The sequence below is a fragment of the Larus michahellis genome, chromosome 8 (assembly GCF_964199755.1).
Source record: "Larus michahellis chromosome 8, bLarMic1.1, whole genome shotgun sequence".
Taxonomy (NCBI): Eukaryota; Metazoa; Chordata; class Aves; order Charadriiformes; family Laridae; genus Larus; species Larus michahellis.
In genome coordinates, this window is record NC_133903.1 from 14,149,341 (window position 1) to 14,171,059 (window position 21,719).

Here is a 21,719-nt window from a genome sequence, read left to right on the forward strand (position 1 = left end):
ATCTGGATTTCTGGGAAGTTACTGTATGAGGTTAAATCAAAGGAGGTGTCCCATGGGATTACCATAAACTAAGTTTACGTTGTAGTCTAATGAAGGACTCGTTCCCTGAAAGCGCTAATGTACCTTATGCAGTTGCATGCCCAATGTGACATTACTCTTATCTGGGAGAGGACAGCTTACAGCATTGTCATCAAGCTGCAAGTGACACCAAATTAAGACTTCCCCTCCTGCTTTCTAAGCCCAGGGGGTAGAGTCCTAACACTGCCTATAGCAGGAGCAGGAAGAGATGGGAGGAGAACCAGCCCAAAGCCAGTGGTTTTCTCTTCTTCTCCTTCATTTCAAAGCGGGCAGGGATTTGATTGTATCATAGAATCTTCATGGTTGGAAAGGACCCTTAAGATCATCGAGTCCAACCAAACAACCTACAATCTCTGCCACTAGAGCATGCCCTGAAGTGCCACATCTAGATGTTTCTTAAACACCTCTAGGGATGGTGACTCAACCACCTCCCTGGGCAGGCTGTTCCAGGGCCTGACCACTCTTTCAGTAAAGTAATTCTTCCTAATATCTAATCTAAACCTCCCCTGCCACAACTTCAGACCATTTCCTCTGGTCCTGTCATTATTCACTTGGGGGAAGAGGCCGACACCCACCTCTCTACAACCTCCTTTCAGGTAGTTGTAGAGGGCAATGAGGTCTCCCCTCAGCCTCCTCTTCTCCAAGCTAAACATGCCCAGCTCCCTCAGCCTCTCCTCATATGACCTGGTCTCCAGACCTCTCACCAGCCTGGTAGCTCTCCTCTGGACACGCTCCAGCACTTCAACGTCCCTCATGCACAGCGGGGCCCAGAACTGAACACAGTACTCGAGGTGAGGCCTCACCAGTGCCGAGTACAGAGGCACCATCACTTCCCTACTCCTGCTGGCCACGCTATTCCTGATACAAGCCAGAATGCTGTTGGCCTTCTTGGCCACCCGGGCACACTGCTGGCTCACGTGAAGCTGGCCGTCCACCAGCACCCCCAGGGCCTTTGCTGCTGGGCAGCTTTCCAGCCACTCTTCCCCAAGCCTGTAGCGTTGCTTGGGGTTGTTGTGACCCAAGTGCAGGACCTGGCACTTGGCCTTATTAAACCTCATACAACTGGCCTTGGCCCATCGATCCAGCCTGTCCGGGTCCCTCTGTAGAGCCTTCCTTCCCTCAAGCAGATCAACACTCCCACCTAGTTTGGTGTCATCTGCAAACTTGCTGAGGGTGCACTCAATCCCCTCATCCAGATCATTGATAAAGATATTAAACAAAACTGGCCCCAAAACTGAGCCCTGAGGGACACCACTGGTGACCAGCCGCCAAGAAGATCTCACCCCATTATCCCACAGTTGGTAGCAAAGCCTTCCCTTGAGAAAAAAAGTGGGACGTCCACCTGGTTCTGCACATTTTCATGTTCCCTTCATGTAGCAGGGCAAGGATTCATTATGACTATTTCCGTTGTCAGGTCTGATCTTGGATCCAAAGCATTCAGAAAAGGGGGGATCTCTGTACAGCCCTCCCAGAAGCAAAGAGTATTTTGGAAACAAAATGTGTTGTTTTGTAATGTGCTACCCTAAAAGTTCTCCTTTGTGCTTCTTTGCTCAAAAAACCCCAGATAAACACACACACATTTTTTTCATGAAGGTAAGTAGTCAAATGGTATCTCAGAAAGTATTATGGACAAAATACCAAGGAAGTGCACTATACGCTTTTCTCCCAGTTCATGTTTCTAAAGGTAGCAAACGTGCTAGAAGTCAATGGCTGAATCCTGCATAGAGGAAGACCACAAAACTTCATGGTTCAGGAGTACTTTCACACCCTCATCTTCCTTTCGGGCACAAAGAAAGCAACCAGATCTTCAGTGGAGCTCAGTGTGTTTAGTTTCACAGACTGTCCTTAAACACTGGTAATAAATAAGAGCTGCACAACATTAAACTCTCAGGGTGACATTTCAGAACATCTAGGGCCAATTGGGTACCCCACCAGTTTCATATTTGACTTTTTATTTCAGTAAATACATTCTGAACTCTTTCAAAAACCTAGCTGGTTAGGCTGGGAATAGAACCAAGGATTTAATACAGAAACATCTTAGCCAAAGTCAGGCAAATCCTTTAAAAAATTGCAACCAATAATCATTGGTATGCTGCTTTCCCCCAAATTTTTGGGATGTTGCTTTCCAGTAGCAAGGATTTTAGTTTCGGATAGTCTTGAAATGCTATTCACATTTATGTTCCTTTTTCAAAATGGAAGAACTTGTGTTGCCTTAGCAATATAATTTCATGCTGTGTTATTATAACAATTTCTGCATTTTTATTTATTTGCCCACAGCAGCAGAGCTAAAAAATTTTTGCTTGCTCACTCTTCCTTTAAGAAATTTTACTAGTTAATAAATAAAGCTTAGCCTTGTTCCAGAAGTCCGTCCCTCAATAGTTACTATTCTCTTTCTGTCTCAAAGACCAGCTGCAGTGAAAACAATGCCCTCTCGTTCCTCCTAGCACTTAAAAAGGTTTATAGATCTCCAGCCTCCTACAACTCAGCAGAAAACTGCTCGCACTTGACAGTCTTCAGAAATCAGCATTGTTTCCATCCTCACTAAAACTGTCAGCCACACAAGGTCAGGAAATGAGGAGAGCTGATGTCACCTGAATCATTACTACCTCTGCTTAGACCTCTCGCCACACTCCTGTCTTCCAGAGAAAGCTGGTATACCCCGGAGTAAAAGTCTTTGAAGTCTTTTAAAACTGTCATAAAATAGTTTCTGGAAACTGTTTGGAGAACTACAAAGAACTCGAACCCTTCAAAATCGTAAACTCATGAATACTTTCTTACCATAGTTGTCAAACCCTGGTAGTGTTTTTCAGAGGGCTCATGAATATGAGCACCTCTGCAGTAGCATCTAATAGGCATTTTTATTTTTTAGATCCGATTCTACAAGGATAGCAATAATGAATGCTTTCAAACTATCTAGACTCCATCTACTAGTCATGCCAATTAAAAATCACCATGTAAATCTGCAAGACAGCTCAGAAGAGAGTTTGCTCTCTGAATACCATGATATGTGCTCTTAAAAACAATGTCCATAGGATAAGAAGAAAATTAATTCCATCACATGCCTTTGAGACAGAAACATTGTTTCTGTTCTATTTTAAAAATAAAAGCTGTGCATGACAGAATACAAGCAAAAGGTTTTTAGTGAACTGACGTATTTTCTCCAAAGCCTGTAGGTGCTTGAGATGACCTCACGGACAGTAATAATAGTTCCAAGACAACAAGGCAGTTGTAATTAAACAGATACTTGCATACTGCATACCATTGCACACCAGAAACTATACAAAATTCAGTTATAGGCCATATCCATAATATCAGACATATATATATGATGTGTATATATATTACACTTGTCCCCATCCCATCAACAGCATCATTATTCACCTTAAATTCTAAGCTTATCCTAACTGTTGCTAAGTCTCCATGTCCACAGATTCTATTTCTAACATGGGGATATTGCTTTCCATTTCACAGTTAAACATGGTATTGCTGTTGGGCGTGCTCCTTTGCTATGTGCACACCTTTTGGTTAATGTGGTAACAGCAAATAGAAAACAAAGCAATGGGCTGGTCCAGCTGCTGTAAATCAGTGTGGCTCCACTAACCTTGGCACGGCATAAACAGTCTTTTGCAGACAGAGGCAAGCTCCTTGTGCCTGAGCTGCAAGTCAGCTGGCCGTGCGCCAGCTCTGAACAGGGAGCTATTTGGCTGTACGAATGCGGTGCCAAGCCTGAGCTTATACAGATGAGCTTTTTCTCAGCAAGGCCTATTGGGTTGGATTTAGTGTCATGCTAAGCATGCTAACACGCAGAACTTGTACCAAACATCTGGTCTGATCTGGCATCCCTGAAATCTACAGAACTTCCCTATTAACTTTACTTTTGCCAAATCAAATCCATATTGAGTCAAATGCTCTCTTCGTGCAAGTCAATGAGAGTTTTTGAACTGATTTCAGCTGTGATAGGTTTAACAAAAATATATATTTTCTTTGGTCAGCTACACTGCTCCCCTCCCGGGTCTAACCAGACCACTTTATAATACAGCATTCACCCTTTTGTTAATGATAACGTTAAAAAAATCAATGGCTCAATTAACAATCACGAATGAAGCTTCCAGGCAACAAGCGCCATGATCAATAACTTATGTTCAGTGAAATTAAAGGCACTTGTTAAGTCAAGTGTTAAAAGCTGCACACACTTAATATGGGAATATCAGTCATGAACAGTTTGGCAGTTTAACTTGAGAAAATCAGTAAGTACAAAGTTCCCATACTATGTTCCACACCAATGGGTAACTAATGAAGCATAAATATTCATGCAAATTCATTTCTGTAATAAATTCTCAAATCCCCCAATAGACAGCAGTAGTGCTGAGTTGACATAGGCTTTCACTTTTGTTATGAGTTATACTTCTAAAATATGAATCCAAAATGAAGTTGGCAAAACCAAATTCAACGCTTGCACAAAGGCAGATCCCAGTGGTTTGAAGTAACATCAGAGCGTAATGGCCCCACTGCTATGAATGACAAAATTTTCCACCAGCATAAAGGGATGTACTAAGATTTCTTCCAACAAATTTCTCCAAGGTCACCAAAACATCCTCAACTGAAATAAAAATGCATTCATCTTACAGGACAGGTGAAAGCAAGGGTTCACATAGCATAGGACAAGTGGCATGAGAACATTTGAGTCCTTTGGAAGAGTTATGAACGTGCATTGCGATACCAAAATGAAGAAACCTGTACAGATACAATCTGACTTATCCTGCTACTCTATTCCTACCCACATTTTGTAAGATGGCAGTTAAAGGGAAGATTTTTCAAAGGCATAAAGGGCAATGAGATGCTCAACTCTCAGTGGAAGCCTGGGTAAATCAGATGTCTCGTTCTCATTTATGCTATCTAAAATCTTCTGCTTAACTTTTATACATCTGCTCTCAATAGAGCTTTTCTTTGAGAAGAGAACATTTAGAGCAATGTCAAAACTGACTCCTACATCAAGCTTGTGACAAAATTCATCTCATGGTCAATAGCCTTGTTTTTAGAGCTCCACTGATAACAGAGATGATTTAGCAGCATACTCCTACTCTGGGAATAGCCAAATTGAAGGCTGCTCTTCCGATTATGCTGAACTGCTTCTACTCAAAGTAGGGAATATTCACAGGATAATTTATGCTTGTTCGAAACTTTTAAAAATAAATAAAATAAATGAAGAGAAATCTTTGCATGCCTCATTTTGCATATCAAGGACTCTCTCTTATTGCAGTCTGGTATATATACCGTGCCCTTTTCCAAATAACACAGAAGTCTTGTGAGGTCTGAATTCCTTAAGCAGTAATAGAGAATATGTGTGTGTGTGTGGGGTGTGATAGGACAGCAGGCTGATTCTCTTCATTTAATGAGCTGCCCCTTACTTCAGTGTATTATGATCATATCCTGAGCATTGCTGGCTGCACTTTGATGGGTACCTAATCAACGAAAATCAATCATCTGAAATTGCACAGACAGTATTTCATCTCCATCAAAAATCTTCTTCCTACAGAGCTCCATTAATCTCTTCATCATTGTTTAACTCAGAAAGAAACTTCTGTTGTAAAAGATATCAGACTTTAGTTTTAAATTATAATTAACGTTGTGCAGTGTTCACTTTAAGGAAGCAACTAAGGCTACACTATTTGGTTTTCCAGGGCAATTTTCCCATGCAGAATTAACCAAGCACCTTGGCTACACATGGGAGGATGAACAACTCCCCAGCAGGTCCTTAGACCCTGGCCTCAACCCCCCACAAACTTCTGCCTCCACCTCTACTGCAGGAACACATTGAGCCTCTGTTACACCCTTATTGCCCTGGCCATTTTCCTCCAAACCCCATTGCCTCTAATCCTCTCCCCTTCCTTCACCTTCCTCACCCGAATCAGGCAGGCTGCAGAGGGCATTTCCTAGTGTGGGTGTAGTGTGTTAAACTATAAACAGGGTGAAAAAGGCAGAGCTGGGCACTAAGAAATAAGTTTATGCTGATTGGTGCTTTCTTGGTACCTGTCCTGGAAGGAAGGGTGAGACCGTTCTCCTTGAGGATACCCCGTCCTGCTTAAAGAGAGAAAGTGTTTGGAAAGCAGGGAGTAAAAGACCCAGGAAACCACATAGCCAGGGCAGTAGTAAAGTCTGGGAGAGCAACCGGAAACCTGCCAACATAGGGAGCAAAAGCTCAGCTCACGGTTATTGTAGTCCAGCATAAATCCATGCTGCTGCCCAGTGGCGGGGCAGGCTGCACTGTGGCCTCTCATCACAGATAACCCTCCCTTGTAATCGTACCTAAGTTGTCCTGTATGTTACAAGAAATTATCCAGATGAAGGAACCCCCTCCAAAAATCAGGATCCCTTAACTGACTGAGCTGAGAATGATATTTCCTGTGCTTCTACCCCAAATTATGACTCACAGAAGCGCTGCCTGCTGTGAAGGTTTACTAGGGTGTGGGCTGTCACCCACAGGATCAGTTCTGATTGCAGCAACTCTGCAAAGACAGTATATCACGCAGGAGGAGAAAACAGCCTTGTGATAGAAAGCCAGCAGTGGTTCAGCTGTTGTTTGCAGTGGGAACAGCACTGGTGCTTCCTCTCATGCCTCTTCTGCTAACAAAGAAACAGGACTGCAGTTATTACCTGCCCTCCCTATTTTCAGAAGCAATGTGACAGTATGTGAGCTGCGTGACTCTGCACACTAAGTATTTAAAACGAAGCAAAACCGTTGAACGAACAAACAAAACTACTATAAAAGAAGTAAAGACTAATTCACAGTAACAGGATCTAACAGTATCCTCTTTCCTTAACTCCTTCACAGCACTTTCCTTTTGAACCTGGAACAAACAGGGGGACGCTGGACATTAATACACCTGGTGGTGAGTTGCAAAGGCCAAAAAAAATGTTTTCATTTGGGAAATGGAGAAGTGTCTTGAGTGAATCCTGGTTTAGTCTTGTTGATTTGGTCCAACGACAACTACTCAACTGGAGACAAAAATTAATTCAACCAAGTTCTATATCCAGGGCTATACAGGTCCGATCAGGATCACTATGGGAGTCCTTTCTAAGCTTAGAACTTCTTATCAACCCAAGACATATTTATAAACACCTGGGAGCAAACAAAAAACTGACTATGTTAATCCTCTACCATCATGATCAACAAAGTTGATCATGATGGTAGAGCTTTTTTTTGGCACAGCTTTTATTTGGCAGGATCTGCATTCAGAGCTATAGCACACATGGTAACTTCGACTGACTTTGACAGTATGTTTCAGCGCTCAACATTTATTCATGTACATGATAATACCTGCACCAAAATTCTTCATGCTTTTCCAGGTCTGATAAACTTCTGGGGAGCAAATCTCTCAAATGAGCACTTCTATGGAGGTGACTGAAGGTCATTTCAAGCTCCTCCTAACTGTACTTTTGAGAGGTTTCCCACAATTGTTACTGCTTAACTTACAAGTTCTTGGGAAACTGTGGTTCCCTTCTCTTCCTATCTGTATGGCCGTAGACAGCAGGAATGTTATTCAGTTGTTTCATGTATTCATATCCATGTTTCTCCCAGGAAATCTGAGGGAAAGCCAGCAGATGAAACTTGGGCAGTATCAAACCTTTCTATGGTCTTTTGTATTGCCTGCCTTTCAAACAGCAAACAGTAGATGTAATTTCAGTTTTCAAAATCACAGCTGCTTTTTGGGCTTGTCAACACAAGATGGCATATACTTTACACACACCTGACAAGCATGATGGATACTAGAAAGCGAATAAGATTTTTGTATTACTATTAGTTTCATGCTTAGAAAACAGTTTTACTGGTATTGTATTATTGGTGCTCCGTTAGTAACTGGAAAACCAGATTAACGAAATGCATTTAGAACCCAGGGGAGTCCCAAACTCAAACAGGTCCCTTTTTTTGGCAGGGCCTTTTCTCACCCCTTGGCAGGACAGTCCCAGGCTGTTAGCATAACAACCTCCTTCACGTACCTTGAGAGTGAACAAACACCGTTCCTGGCAACCCCCTAATGTCACAGAAACAAATCAGGATGTCAGTGCAGGAAATTGGGACCCAAGTGTAGGAGCCATAAATCTGTCGCATCCTGATTGAATGAGTTGTGCCCTGAAGGATTGCAGAGTGCTGAATGGCTTTTCCTTGTCAAGCAGCCGATGCAGTCTGAGGGGGGGACAGAGTTATGGAGAGAGGGAGAGGTGAGCCCTGTTAAGGGTCCAGTGGAGAAAGGAGATGAAAACTCTTGAGTCTGGACCAGACTAGCTGAGGAGAGAAATCAAGTAATTGGACAGGCTGGTATATTATTCAATTTGATATACTTCAAGTTGTTTTTTTTTTAAACACTTATGGATGCAAATGTGCTACAGAAAAGCATAAAGAAGGAAAGGAGAGCAATTTCCTTTCCCTGGCAGAGTTAAGCAGAACTGGCTAAACAGTGAAGTCTCCAGAAAGACAATGTGGCAATGCAGCTGTGAGTTAAAACAACAGCTACATTTTTTACTATAGAAGAGGTATTGTTTATTTTAAGCTACTGTTTGGTAACTGATGCTTCACTGAATGACAAAACTGCTTAATAACAAAGAGCTTCTAGGATATCTCCTGAAATATTTAGTGAGGAATGCATGTAGAGTGCGGATATCTGTTCTGGCGTGGGTAGTCAGAGCCGATCATTTATTTATTTAGAGAGAGGAGTGGGAAAAGCAATTTGGATCTGTAGGAGAAAATGAGACTTAGACTTAGAAGCCCTTGAATCACTTTCAAAAATAAGGCTTAAGTAACTATGTCACATAAGGCAAAACCAGACATACTTGTGCAGCCCTGACATTTCTAAAGCTGTTGCCAACTGCCTGCATGAACACTCCCAGTGGCTTTCAGGGCAAAGTCAGGCATCTTATTTTAAACTTTTTTCTTAAGTGGCTCAACCTAATCCAGTCTGACAATCTGTTATGGTGGCATAGCTAATAGGGATTGTAACAAACAGCAGGGGGTTGTAACATCTCGAACAAATGCATCTGTTCCCAAACTGAGGGATAGTATTTGCATGTGATATTATTAGGTTGAAAAATTGATTATGCATTCTTACTTTGTGTGGACTATGAATTTTGGGGTTGACATTTTGTGCTTATGCAGCCTGTTTGAGTGATGCTGGGCTATTTGGATTGTTGTTCTTCCACAAAAGTAGGGAAGAAGAATCCAGGAGATGTTCTTTTTACAAATTTAAGGAGGTTATCGCTTTCTCTGGAATCTTGTGTAAGATTACCTGTCCACTGGAACATATACACAATCTTCACATGTTTTCACAGCAGGGTAAAATATACACACAGTCAGCTCAGAATACAGCTGAGACAGAAAGACCCTTGAACAACTTCTCTCCAGGTAGAGTAGAGGATGTTTTTTCTGATCTCAGGAAACACCAAAGCCTCAGTCTGCTCAAGGTGAGCGTGGCTGGCCCCTGGCCTGGCACTGGCAGGAGTCACACACATTGCCCCCTTGCAGTGGTTCCCATCCAGCCTCTGCAGGCGGCATGCTCACGCCAGAAGGGCTGACTGCCTTCCCTGCACCCAGCGCACGCCAGGGCACCCCAGCACATATTCGGGGCATCCCACTGCTCGGTGCTGGTGCAGGAACAGTACCTGACTGCTAGCAACTTGTGTTCTGCTCCTGGCTCAGCAGGTACAGCACAGGGCACCTTCCCGTGTGTCTGGGATGCACAGGATGCAATGTTCAGCATGATGAAAGAAGAGAGAGATAACAGGGGGTTTGTCAGGAGCAATTTAGAGCATTAAGTGGAACACAGCAAGTTAGTATTACTTAAAATATTCCTTAAAGGGAAATACCTCTGCACACCAAAACCTCACGCTTGTTTTCATTACAGGTAACAGGAATTTTGCCATTGACTTAACTGAGAAAAGGATGTAGATTTTAGTAAAGCAAAAAGAATATAATTTGGCCAGGTATTCAAACTGCTGTGTAATAATTTGCACTTATCTGATGGAGAGTGGATCTGGCTGTGAAAATACCTCCGAAAGATTAGAAAAATTAAATCATATTTATTGATTCTCTGAAAGTGAGACAACTCATGTGAGCAGCTCCATTTTCACCAGTCCCACTGAAGTTCAAGGAAGTTTTTTTTCCTACCAGCTCAGTCTCTCACTGCATGACTCCTCTCCTAGGCACATCTGCTGTGGAGAATGTATCAGAACTGGGCACCCTTCAGGCTCCCCAGAATTCAATTTCTTCACTTCCAGAAAGCCAGGTACTCTTGAAGTTAGCTATCTTGGAGATACAGTTGATTGAATAGTCAATCAGCTATCCAAGCAATATAAAGGGCACCTCAGAGCCCTCAAAGCCAAGCAAAGGAATTTCTTAGAGATCTGAAGCTGGTGCTCCTCAGGATTTCTAGTCTCCCAGACTGTTTACCAGAGAAAAAAGTTTCTTGGACCTTCTGGGTAATGCTGTAGAACAGAAAAGTACAGGAACCCAGGACCTTGTCGTCTAAGAAGTGCCAAGACTGACCAAAGCGTTATTTGTGTGACACATTAATGCCCAGTTCAAAGTGCTTATACTTGGGGATGAACTGGATAATCAACAATATTTAACAGTCATATGACACTTTGCAAACATTCTTTAGTTACAATTTTCTTGTTAGTCTCTGCTTATCAACACCAGTTCTTTCTTGTGTACAGAACACGTACATTGCTGAGTTCCAGCTGAAGCCACCAACCACAGATCTGCTACTACTGCCTATTTTAGTAGTTGTATGAATAGGAGACATGATAATGCTTTGCTATCAGCATCTTGTGAAGACCTATTTGGCTGTACAAATTCTTTTCCTAGGTTAAAAAAAAAATTTATTGTCTTGTATCATTCAGCATTAGCAGGATCAATTTACTCAACACAAGCCAGTTACTGGGCATAACAGCAACATTTCTGCAATCAAACAGTGCTTCGTTTTCTGCTCTTATCTCAGAGAATCTCATCTCCTCGACGGATATGGCTACTGTGATGAGATGAAAAGTTAGAAAACAAAAGCCTGTATCTTGAGAGGACAACACGCAGAAGCATCTTTGTACACAGTTTCTGCCTTGCTCATGGAAACCAAAGTCTTGTGAAGTACCTGCCAAAGCCTGAACCCTGCGAAGGCAGGGCGGGGATCAAAGTGCAATGGACCTGAGCACTAAAAGCATTTGAAATGAAACGATGATGTTCCCTACTTTGGATGCTTTTCTGTTTTTACCCTCTTCTCCACTCTCCCCCTCCAACCAAGGATGTGGAAAGCTATTTCAGATATGCATTTCTAATTATTTTATTATCAAAAAGACACTGAATGCTGTGAATTGTTGTTTACTCTCATACATTTTTAACATGACATATATGCAATTTTCTTGTTTTGAACAGTGGAACAGAAGAAAAGATCTGAAAGGATGAGAGTGGATGCAAGTGAAAAAGAGAGCAGACAGACAGAAAGATCCCTCAAGGCCAAAGGACACTTCCACGGACCAGAGAGATATTATCTTTGAAAAGCAGGTCTTACACCAAGGTATTTTTTTGTCCCTTTGTCAGCATAAAGGGTTCTCAACACAAAGAATTGGACTGCTGAGAACAAATCCTACAAAAAGGGTGCTAGTAATTGACATAACAATGTCTGAAAATCTCCTCCAGCTTTGCAGCCAGTGCAGGAGCTGGATTAAAATGAGATCTGAATGTACTGAGCTATGGCTTCTCTTCTTGCCCTGGTAGTGACATTACAGCGAAATGGCAAAAACAAGTGACAAGCACTGAGATATCAAAGTAGAAAAAAGGCCTGTGTGTTTTTCCATGGCCAAGTTTAAATCACAGCATGACGTTTTGATTTGCCATTTGTTGCTCTTTGGCTGTAGCACTGCAGTATTGCTCAGGAGCTTTGCGTGATATCTAGGGTGCAGAGGAAGGCCATGCCCATTCCAGCACCACTCCAGCTGCAGCTCTGGCCTTTCCCTTTCCAAAGAGACGAAAAGAGTCTGTGATGCCCAGCCTACAGAGCTTTCTGTACTTTCAACAGTATAACACCGAGTAGTCTCATTAACTCCTAAGAGACTTTCCTGTGTATGGACTCCGCAGACAAAGTGCGGAGACAAAGAGCATGAGAGAGACAAAAGGAGAACTTGCAATACCAATAAAATGATTAATATTTAGTAGGATATTTTTAGAATTATTTTCTTTAAATCTAACTCTAAAAATGTTCAGGAAAAACAACAGAGGTATTTAACAACCTTTAGAAAACTTCATTTCCTCAGTATTTGTCTTGCTTATTCTTTTTAAAAAACAACACGCGTGTTCTACACAGTCTTTTTTCCTCTCCTCTAATTCACTAGTAGCTCAGAATAAATCTCTTCCCTTCAATTAGTTCCAGGACTGAACACACTGATACAGCAGTTTGTTTTGCATGCATTAAAAAAAAAAGTTTAAAAAAAAAAAGTTGGATTAAAGGATTCTGCCATGAATTTTAGAAGCCTCATTCACAGCAAGTACCCAGCAAATCCAAAGTGCTTTTCTGCCTCAACTAACCTCAATTAGTTACTGCTCGATTCCGATATAAATATATGATGAAGAGAGGAACTGAAAGGTTAAAGTACATTCACCCCAACCTGCATACAGCCACAACCCTGAATGAAATAAAAACCTACTTCAGTATGGAAGTTACAACTTAAACCCTCAAAACTGCAAACATTACTTTGATCTTTTTCTGTCATGATCTAATTATTAAAGCACAGGCTCTGGTTCGTGTCTTGGTTACATTGATTCATACCAGCAGTAGCACCACTTGTTTTAAATGAAGACCTGAAGTACATCCCACAGTGCTTTTCTGAATCATGGCATGTTTTATTTGTAAGATGTGCTGGTTATTTTCCTAGGACATAAAATTGGAGCAAAGCACCAACTTTTATTATACTGCAGCTTTAAAAGAGATACTAAGCCCCTCAAAACAGCACTCCTAGAAGTGGAAAACGTATATCCGTCACTGCATGGAGCTCTGCCTGAGCTGCAAGGAAGCAGGACAAATGACCCAGGGTTGGTGTCCATGAAAACACAGCTCTCACTTGTAATTTGGTAATTTTTTTCCTCCCTGTCATAGAGCTCCTGCAAGATGAAAGGGAGATTTTGGAATCAACTTTTCTTGGTGGTCACCAATGATATATTCCTTTTTTGGAGGAACTGAAGTCTGTAGGGGCTGTGCTCTGAATATAATAAGCCAATGCAACATATTCCCTGAAAAATCAGGCCCCAAAGACCTCCAGCTAGGAACATTAAGATGGTTGTTGAGTTTTGCCCTGAGTTCAAAGTACCTTTGTTCCCTGTGCATCATGCCTACGCCACCTACTCTAGTCAGCCTCTTTCAAATATGAGGCTAAAACTAATGGTTGATAATTTGCCTTATCTCCCAACCAGGCCCCCTCTCAGCTGTGGACTCAGCAAGCTCTGGGATGTTCATGTCAGATGAAAATTTTTAAGGCTTTAGATGTGGTGGCCATCTCTGCTCTGTTTGCAGTGTGCTTGATCCTAACCATAAATCTTAGAATAGTTATTTTCATATGCTTTCTTTCCCAGCCACAGCCTTTGCTATATACATATTTTCTTTCTCCTAGAAAAGCGTAAGAGCACGTGTGTGTTTGTGGGGTAGGACTGGGCAGTAACAACATGTGTGCCTGGTTCCCAAGGATTTTTTTTTTTAAAAGATTCTAAAGCAGAGGCTTGGGATTTTAAAATAACCTTTTTTGTTACCTTTTTTGAGATGTGAAGGGAACATTTCAATCACTTTACCTTCCTCTTTCTAAAATGTCTCCAGGTTATTTCTTCTGTGTAAGAGTTACATCAAAACTTTCCCTGAACCTCTCTAGAGTACTTTACTCAGAAAAGCAACTATCAGATCAAAAAGTACTTCTGCTTATTAGTTCAATCTCCTTCATTAGATTCCCTCTATCATGTGTTTTCCCACACAAACAGTGATAAAAAAATCTGCTAAAATCCACTGACAGCTGCGGCTGTGATAGACTTTTCCTTAATCCGATTAGCTGCCGCCTCCCCGTTCGCACCAGTTTCTGTAAGCAGTTACCATATTACACTACAATCTGCTGATTTCATCTGCACTGGCATCAGGCAGCATTCAAAGAAAGTCTGGCCTCATAATAACAGGCTTTGAGAGCCGGGAATCTCCTCTACACACATACGCACAAGCTGCTGTCTCTCAAATTGTGAAAACCTGTATGATTTAGGAATTCAGCTCTGCACGAATAGGGCATTCCCACAAACAGCCACCTTAAACTAGTGTTACCAAACTATTCTTTGCTCAAGCTCGTCTGTTTTCAGCTCTTGCATTGCGATGCCTAAATTTCCTGAGGTGCTAAAAGAAAACTCATCTTTGCTCAGTCTACTGGCTCATGCAAAAAAGTGAAAAACATCCCTTCAGATTGGAGAGAAATGAGGCAGCTTACATTTGAACACAGAAAGCTTATTCTCCTCTCCTCAGCCCCTCACTTGTGAGAGCCTGCACTTGCTGCTCCCAGCAGTCAAAAGGGACGCCCTGTGGGCTCCTTCTCTACGTGAGCGAGCCAGCAAGCAAATGCAGGTTTCAATTCCTTCATCACTCACATCAAGTCACAGCTAGATTTTGGAAGAAGAGGTCTTAAAATAGGCGAGAAGAAGGCTTGAAGAGGCTTTGACTCTAAGTAGATCAGGTGACATATCAAGAGGTCTAAGTATAGATAGAAATTATAGGTTTGAGGTGGCTCTTGGAAGAAAGTCTTGTCTTCTGACCATAATGATTTTTTCCTTCTGGCCTTTGGCTAAAAGTCACAAAGGTACCCCCCAAAACAATGCTACGTAATTTCCTTTCACTTCCTACCAAAATTGCAAGCAATGTCTTTTTTTTTTTTTTTTTTCCTCAAAAAAGGGAAAGAAAATGGCAGAGCACCAAGCCTCAGAGGAATTTTTTTAAGAGGTATGGAAATTAGGGCTCATAATACAGTATATAAAGGCTGCAAGATGCCAACTTAATAGTTAGAAAACAGGCAGCAGGCTCATTCCAGGGAGAAGACAATGAAGTCATTATTCCTGAATGGCATAACAAAGATTTTTCATCCTGTACATGCCCCTGATCTCTGAGCAGTAGTTTCCTTCTGAATATGAGGAGCACGGCACCATCAGTGGGCATATGCAAAAGATGCAAAAGTAATTTTGCCAATGATTCTGAGATTACAGCATTTGCCTTTAATTTGTTTGGGTTTTTTAACAAAAAAATACCCCAACAACAAACCCTCAAAAAAACAACAAAAAGACAAACCTGCTTAATCGTCTGAAGTCTAGGCTTATAAAAACCTTTGGCTCTGATAGTTTGGGGTTTTGAATTTTTTCTAAAATTGTCAAATGAAGATGTTCCACACTGTTATGTAGCTAAAACCATACTCACAGCAACATTTAACCGTTCCCTCTTCACCTTTTTTCCACTACTTCCGAAGCAGACCACAGCTCTAAAGAGATTCCAACCTCAGAATTCAGGTCCAAGTATTATATACTATCAAACAGGAGGGTTTAACACTGTCAGCATTTTCCTTGTTCTAGTTTTTTTGCAGATGCAGAATTTCAGCACAATTGATAACAACCATCTTACTCCTGATAGAAAGGCAAACTCCAGCAGAAAACGGCCCTACCAAAGTTTTTTCCAGCTTGCTCCTAGCCAGCAGTTTAAGAGCCTTACAGTAAATACATAATGAGGATGAAATCTCTTAACTTACACACAGCAGTAGGTAGGCAAATGTATATAATGTACAAATACAAGTCACGCAATCTTTCAATTGATGTAGAATAATAACCAGATTTAGACTTGAGACTGAGAATGCAGAAAAGAAAAAGAAAAAACAAATTGAAATTTTCTGTTACGTGATCTATTGTTCTTGGGAAAAGACAAGAATCTTCCTTATGAGCTTGATTTTAGCTCAGGATCTTAACAGAGTCATTGAAACAACACCAAATCTGTACTGGAGTTACTGTGAAGGGACAAGAGTAGAAAACTGGGTACTTCTTCCCCATGGAAGCATAGAAAACAAATGAGAGAAACCCAGAAATAAAAATATACAATTACAAAAAATAGGCACTAAAATGAAATGTTGCTCTGACAATGGAAGGTTTCAAAATCATTTGTTACTTTTTTAATTCCATAAAACAAATTTCTATTTGAGAAATAAGATTCTCTGAATAATCCAAACAACTATTTCACTGTAGCAATGATTATTATCCTATTTAAATAAAAGAGCCGTGTTTCTCTTGTAATTATCATACCATATCTCTAATTAATTATTACTCAAAATATCTGTTAAAATTCTTGCCAGCCATTTAGAAACAGGCACAAATTATTCCCTTTGATCAGACTTGCATTGCTAAAGGCACATTAAAAATACAGAGAGAGTCTGGAAAAGCCTTACAAAATTGTCCATAAAGCCAGAATTATGTTAACTACTGCAGCAGCCCTCACTCTGCATATCCAGAATTTGATTGCACATGAAGAGAATCGCTCTCTCTGGACAAGAGGTCAATCCACACCCCCAACATTAAATTGCATACAGTTTAAAAGAAAACAATTGCCCTCTAATTTGAATACATCATGAGAGAAAATAAGGACAAAAAAACCCACAAGACTTTTGAGAGCTTCAAATCACGTTACAGTTAAATAGACGATACCAACTGCACAGATTCTGAAAGGCTGAATACAACCTCTGGATGTTTAGCACACTGCCAAGTAGTTAATGAAGAGAAAAACCTGGCCAGGGAAACTGATGCTAAGCTCCCGGTCCTATGAAAAACTCTATGGATCTTTAATTCCCATGAACAGAATCTCATCTTTTTAATGATTCCTGTGAAAGACCCATGACAGGCAAGATAGGCGCTTTTCACAATTCAAATTTGTGATGCTCCCGGACTCGGCCTTCAAATCTCTGATGTTTCTTTCACTAAACCTTCCCTGGAGTCGCAATTTCTATGTCAGAGTCCTCATTTCTAAGTAAATAATATGACGATACGATTTTAAAAGGTACTAAAAACCCAAATGTAACAGGTACTGTATAAGAACCCAGTGTCATCAACCTATGACGAACATAACAGCCTTTTAATGCAATTATTTTGCCCATTTCCAGATAGGGGCAGGTAAGTTATTAAATAATTTCCAGTACTCTTTTAAGTGTGCTTGAGTAGACCAAATTTAAACATGATGTATGCTGGGAATATATTTACATCAGAGAACAATCGCATCTACCTGGGACAAACTCATTTAAGTTTAGAACTTAGAGAAAAGGCTGAGGCACTGGAGATGCTTTCCTGCCTCTGAATGGTGCAGCTCATGGAAATCCAGCAAAATAGACTTTAAACCATAAGCCGTCCTATTCACAAGAGAAAAAATATGGTTTTGTTTTCAGATACCCTCACAGTCCCTTCACAGAACCCCAGATAAGATAACACTTAAAAAGGCCCAAAAGTACAAAGAGTCCCGAGCCATGATGTAACCCCTCATTCACTTGTTAGATCTTCAGATTAAAAAAAAAAAACAACTAATGAAAATATGATTTATGGAAAATTCCAGTGAAATTCAATACAAGCAAGAAATTACTTTCCTATAGTTTATTAGGCCAACTATTGAACTCAGCAGAAAGAATTCTGCTTTGTATCTAGTTCAACAAAAAGCCAGGACACCTCTGAGGCTGTCTGGAGGTCCTGTTTAATTATGCAGATGTTTCAGGCTCTATGACTAGCTCTGTACTTGCCCTGCACAGCATGGCTGCAATGGACAGATCCCTATTTTAAACCCAGAAAAGAGCTGTTAGTGCAAAAAAAAAAATAAATAATCAGATGCTGAAAAAAGTGGTTGAGAGCCTAAACTGTTAAAATAACCAAGTACAAGTTTTAAGAGGAATATTTTCCTCTAACAACGGTTACATTGCAATAACGCAGTTGTGAGATTTCTTTCAATATAGTCATGCACATGAATCAATCTCGAAGCATGCAGGATTGCTTAAAAAACCACCACCACCACCAACAAAAATAAAACAACAAAACCCCCCACCCCAAACCTAACACAAACTAAGGGGCTTCTCCCTCCACCCCCCCGATATGTAACGTGTAATGCTAATGGGAGTTTTGTGCACTTCAAGAAAAGCATAAAAAGTAATTCCCATATGCTGCATTTGCCACAGGGAATTTGTTACATTCACTGATGTTAAATTAGGGCATTGTGTATACACTTTAGAAACAGTCAGGCCATAAAAACTCCTACATGTTATTACTTGAGCATTCATTCCTCAGATTGTCTCTTTGCTGATATTAAAGTCTGAATGTTGTTCATCAGAGAGTGACTGATAATAAAGAAGTGATTGACAAACTTATTACTTGGCTTTAAAAATAAGTTCTCCCAATTCAAAAGATTCTTCTCAAGTCCAGGGAGACGTGGCTTGTTCTTTGCAGCAGAAGGCTGTAATTGGAAAAAATATACACAGAGGAAAAACTAGGCTTGGTTTCTATTTAAACTGTAAATAACTAGATACATGGTTCTTACTTGAAAGTATCTAGCATGGCTTAGAGAGGGCAGTATGAGCAAGGCGTGGGGATTGGGGGGTTCCACAGCTCTTTGTTCTTTTCCTTACTTCACCACCAGTCTGGCAAGTTTGAGCAAGCAGCGTCACCCCGCGGTGCACTCTTCGGAGCTGCTGTTATGATAAAGTCGATATGTTCGATAGCATTATGGGATGGCTCTTACTTGTCCTCCAGGCAATCCCCTGGGGCTCAAAACCCCACGTGCCCTAATCAGCCTTACAGCCAATGGCAGGGACGTGATTACACATCCATTGAAACCCACCACGAATCCACACTGTTGACAGAAGCAATGATCCCACTCTTCCCTCTCAGCCCTCTGCTTGTTTCCAGCCCCCTCTCTGCTGCCAGCAGATGGGGAGCTGGATGAGCGCCCTTGTCCCTTTCGGGCTGATGCTGAGCGAATGCTAGTGATGGCAAGAAAGGCTAAGCATGAGGACATGATGGGACCAGCCTTTGACAGCAGCAGCGCAGGTTCACGCCAGATTAATGTGACCCTCTAAGGGTGCCTCTGGGGGCACTTTACACTGTAACCACAACGATCTTGCAGCTAGCTGAAGCTGAAAGGGGCATGTTTGCAATGTCAAGGCCTCTCCTGGTCATGCCTTTCCTTCTTTGGGTGAGGACTGGACCCTGCCAGCAGAAAGCTATTCCCTACTTCTAGTACGTTTATTCTGCTGCCTATTTAACTCCCTGAGGCAGTTTATTGCAAGGTCAGACAAGCAACAGTGCTGTCACCAAGGAAGAAGCAGGAGCGGAGATGCGACCGCATGAGCTGTAATGTGAACCATGCTCTTTTGTAGGAGCAGTCCCAAGCTCCAACTGCAGAGGTGTAAATAATCCTTCAGTGCCAAGGGCCTAATTGAAGACTGCTTTTTGATTCATTGGGCTCTAAATTAAGGTCAGACTTGCTCATTTTTTACTTTCAATGGACTTTTTGCCTTAGGTACCAAACAACAAACACACCAGATTTCAAGCATGTAGACTAAACTTCAGCAGCTCCTTCTCTTAGGCACCAGCCCCCGTTGCAACAAGGTCAGTGAGATTGAAACAGAGGATGAAGAGTCCTGCTTGGCACAATCTGCAGTCTGAAAGTGAAGCATGTGCACAGGTGTTTGCAAAAGGACAGGCAGACAAAATCTTAAAGCGTCCTGACCTTGGGACATTTTGCTGAAATTTGCCTCTTAATAATCATAGACGCTTGAAAAGTAAAACCAGAAGAAAACAAAAACTTATTATTATGAGTTGTGCTATGTGATAATGCCAGCTGGTTTCATGAGCTTGGCTCTATGTTTTCATTCAAAATAGCTGAACAAATAATCTTTCTCAAGTCTCTTTCCCACCTCCCATTTTCTTTTAATCCTGGGCCAAGCCAAAATCCCCCATAAACCTTGCGCTGCTAACCTTCAATCTCTGTCAGTACAGTTCACCATCAGCCTGAAATCCTCAATCATGAATTTACACACCATTACCTGAAGCAGCTGCTTTTTTTCTACTTGACCTTTTAAACTAAACTATCAAAGCTCATTTTTTAGTCAGGGTCATCTTTCTTCTGCTTTCCCTTCCCTTATCCCTTTTTCTCCCTCATCCAGTTAGCTTAAAAGCATGTTAAATATATTTATTTGGCTTACCCTCTTGGACTCGTCAGTCTTTAAATAAACGGTAAATGTTTTGTTATTTAAGAAAAACCAGTGCCTTTCTGTATCTATTTGTCTCTCAACTGCATTTTATTTTCGTTTTGGATTCTAATTCACATCTTGCTACCTGGTTGCTTAGCAAGAACTGAATCCATCTTTCTTCCTGTTTGCTCAGGATTCTGAAGGAGTGTTGACAATGGCTTTTGAACAGTGTCTTGCCACATACATACACAAAATTACAAAGGACCTTATATTTCCTCAGAGGACATGAATAGTAAAGCTGTTTCTAGGAAAGTCAGGGGCTATAACAATGTAATGCTGCTTAGTGCTCCAAAATCATAGCTACATCACAGCAGCATACTTCAGATTTTATTCATTTGAAGAAGAGTCAGGCTAGTGCAATGGTACAATGGCTTTTTGTCATTACATGTTGTGGTGTGAACTGGATTTCTGACAATTTGACTACCAGTGAATTTACCCCAGAAAAGATTTTATTTTTGACATGAAAATCAGTACAGATGAGTAATTTCCTTCAACATAGGTTAAATAAAAAAATACATTATTTTGAAAGAAGTAGAACCTATTTCCTGTCTTATCCAGAAAGGGACAACAGTAGTCAGTGTTTTTCTTGAACCCTTGCCCAACCTCTGACTTGTCTTTAGAGGGTTACTCACAGTAATAAAAAACCCATTATTTTGGAATTCAGGTACATAATCGAGATACTTCCAGATAGTTCAATGACATTCAAAATAAGTGGAAAAATATGCATATTGATTTCCTGTTTTGGCAGCATTAAGATTTATTTACTTTTGATGTTGCTGTGACCTCTAGTTTGTCTTGGTCAATACATACCTTTAGGGTTGATAAACCTTAATATTCACCTCCATGAGAGTCAATATCCACTTTATAATATAAAAGCTATCCCATGGGACAAACATTAATATTGTCGAATAGCTTCAGTCACTCACCTCTTTCTTCTCTTAATGTGAAAAAGAACTGAGCTTGAATAGTTGGCAAAATTGAGGAGAAGAAGAAAAAAAAAGAGGCAATGAATTCTGACAAACTAAAGAATGTGCAAAATGTGCCATTGACCTTTATCTAAAAGGACTCTGGATGAAATAATCATCCAGATTTGTGTATTAGAGAAGAGTCAGCCTGGTTTTTACAGGATAACCTCAATTCAACAATTCGTCCTTGTGTAAGATCATCTGTAACTAAAAACTCAAGGTACAACTTGCCTATTTTTAACTGACTGTCTTCCTGTGATGCTCTCCCCAAAAGACACCAATAGCTGGAATGGGACGTTGATTTTCTGGTCCTGGTGTTCACTTCCGGCTTACCATGTAGCTCTCAAAAACTGATTCTGTCTG

General features: G+C 41.0%; 1 long non-coding RNA gene across 1 annotated transcript in view; it reads right to left on the reverse strand.

Moving 5' to 3' along the window:
- The window catches only part of LOC141747582 (uncharacterized), a 151,189-nt gene that overhangs the window by 8,906 nt on the left and 120,564 nt on the right, over positions 1-21,719 (reverse strand). The gene's annotated exons all lie outside the window — the stretch shown is intronic.